The 2804-nt window shown below is 27.7% G+C and overlaps 1 long non-coding RNA gene across 1 annotated transcript; it reads right to left on the bottom strand.

Annotated features, from left to right (window-relative positions):
* Nucleotides 1-1083: 1083 nt before the first annotated feature.
* On the bottom strand, nt 1084-2041 carry LOC127144445 (uncharacterized). Its single transcript, XR_007816084.1, has 2 exons — nt 1712-2041; nt 1084-1210 (listed from the first exon to the last, which is right to left on the bottom strand). It is a non-coding gene; the product is annotated as an uncharacterized LOC127144445 (long non-coding RNA).
* Nucleotides 2042-2804: the final 763 nt, after the last annotated feature.

Here is a 2804-nt window from a genome sequence, read left to right as displayed (position 1 = left end):
TTATAAAGAAAAGACTTAATTTTGACATCAAACCTTTTATTATCAATAATAAATTATATTATTATTTATTGGTAAAGAGAAAATTAAAAGCACATGTGAAAGTGTCATCATCACATACCACATTTTCAATAGACTCAATATAATTTGATTTCTTGAGTTACACCCTTTTTAAGATTTTTATGTCAATAATTCAATTCTTGTAATTAAGACATCTCATTTTTCACTCAAACCCTAACCCTTCCACCTAATAATAATAATAATAATGTTAAAATTACAAAAATACCAATGACATTCTATTATTAATACAAATATATAGATTCTCTTTAAGAAGATATTTCAATATTTTAATATTTATCTCTTTGGTTTTCTTTTCTTTTTAAAGAATTATCTCTTTGGCTTATTAAGAGGTCCAACTCATCCCTATTCTAACACTTCAATTATCCCAACAAGTAAGGTGAGAAAGGTAGATATTAGTTTGAGAAAGGGTAGCTACAAAATGATTTTTTTTTTTTTTTTTTTTTTTAAATGAATATCACAATCATTGCCCAATATTTGTTTTATTTTGAAATTTTAGTACAATAATAATAATCTTAAGGTTGGAGGATCGAATTTGCGACTGCTAAAGATTGTTTGGTAAGTAATTTGAAAACAAAATTATAAAACTAAATGATTTAATGAAAAAAGTAATAACAGTTATGTTTCGTATTTTAAATTTGTGTTTGGTAGTTGATATTTTTAAGTGATTTAACCATAGAAATTGTTTTTGAATTCTAAAGTTGGGTTTGTAAGCAAATATTTAATAATTATCAAAAATGATCAATTTACAAAATATAACAAAATTTCAGATTCTATCAAATCAAAATACTAGACTTTGGTATTATTAGTAAACTATAAAATATAAAATTTTACTATATTTTGAAAATGTTTTAATTTATTTTACTATATTTAAAATATATCAGTAATTATTAATTAATTTATAAATATATTTGATGTTAAAATTTTTTGTATGCATATTAGTTTAGAATATCATATTGTTCTCAGAAAAGTTGTAAAAAATTGACAAAATGTTGAAAAAGCTTACAATACAACAAAGTTTTGGATTTTATTAATAATAAATATCGATAAAAGTCTAACGATATAAATGTATTATATTATAAAAAAATTACATCATATAACAACAAAATTTGAAAAAAAAAATCGTCCACCGTACCTTTTTTTTTTACAAGTATGACAAGTAATTAGATATATCAAATGACCATCAAATAAATGTATTTTATTATAGAGAAATTGTATCAAATGATAACAAAATTTAGAAAAAAGTAGTTTATAGCATATATTTTTTTTCATATTGCAACTATGAGAAGTATAATAAGTATTATATCAGACGACTATCAAATAGCTTTTAAATTTGTTATTTTTACCATTTAAAAATTAAGGTAACAAATGTTATATTATCATAAAATTTGTTAGAAACGTTGGTCGACTATATTTATAGATATTTTTAAAAATTTTAAGACTTAATACGATTTGGATTAGGAGAGTAAAGTGGGAATGAACGATTAAATGTGTGTGTGGATGGGAGTGGAAGGAAGCTTCCTAAAATCCGTTATAACCGTGGGAACGTGTAATTGGTGAAACAGAGGAGAAACAAAGAGGGTAGCCATCATCCATCCGTTAATTTCCTACGAGGAGTAAAAGAGGAGAAACAAACCAGGTGGCAATAGGGTTCCGATACGGCGGCGACACGAGTCGCGGGGGAAAGGGGAGAGTTGGGGAAAAGAGGGATACGTGGAGGGGGGGAGCGGCGCATGGAAGGCAAATTGCGGGGCGACGTAGGATTCAGTGCCGGCGCGGTGGGAAATGTGTAGGTGCAGGTGAAGAAAGAGAGAGATAGAGTTAGTGAGTGGGTGTGGCAGTAGAGATTTGTTTTGCTGATTTTATGGGGTTTTATCTTCTTTTTCTATTCTCCTAAAACACAACTGTACTCCACTATATATCGAAACTACAATTGGAGTAAAGGATCATGTGTGATATTTCTCTTTCTGCCTATCATTATCACACATCACACTCTGACCTCGTTTACCACTTCATAAATGGATTGTTTAGAGAGGTGGAAACACATTATTGAAAATATGAGCCTTGTTGAGATGTATGAAAGAATCGATAACGGAATCAAAATGGAACTTTGATGCATCAAAACGGTGGAAAAATGGGTTAGGATTGAAAACTATGCAAACAAAATAGGTTTGGGGTTACGTTGTTGAGTTCAAAGCGATTAATTCAAACGTGGTTGTTGGATTACATTACAATATAAACTCATCTTATTATTGTCTTTTAAATAGTTCTAAATAAAAATCGTTGTAATTGTAAGAGAATTCTATTATAATCGAAATGAATCTCAATCGCAAACATAATTGAATTGCTTTTGGTCACGTTTATTTAGAATTATGAATCTTTGACATTTGATGTTATTGTTGCTATTCGATCCAAATGGTAACGATAAAGCTAGTTGATCCAATGTAATTTGATTATTGACCTTTTCTTTTGCGATAAGATTGTTTTTGTTGATTACTGATCATGTGGTGAAGTTCAAGTTTCATTATTATATATAAATAAATTGGGTCAATTTCTCGTATTACCATTAAACAAAGTTAGTCGATAATTTATTGATAAATTTTAGGCAAATTATATATATATATATATATATATATATATATATATATATATATATAAAACACTCCTGAAATTTCAATCGTAAAAACTATGTTTCTTCGTTCGTTCGTAGTGTTGAGACTTGATGTTTG

Source organism: Cucumis melo, chromosome 12 (assembly GCF_025177605.1).
Source record: "Cucumis melo cultivar AY chromosome 12, USDA_Cmelo_AY_1.0, whole genome shotgun sequence".
Classification (NCBI taxonomy): Eukaryota; Viridiplantae; Streptophyta; class Magnoliopsida; order Cucurbitales; family Cucurbitaceae; genus Cucumis; species Cucumis melo.
The sequence above is the reverse complement of the archived record's forward strand: the minus strand, read 5'-3'. Positions and strand labels throughout refer to the sequence as shown.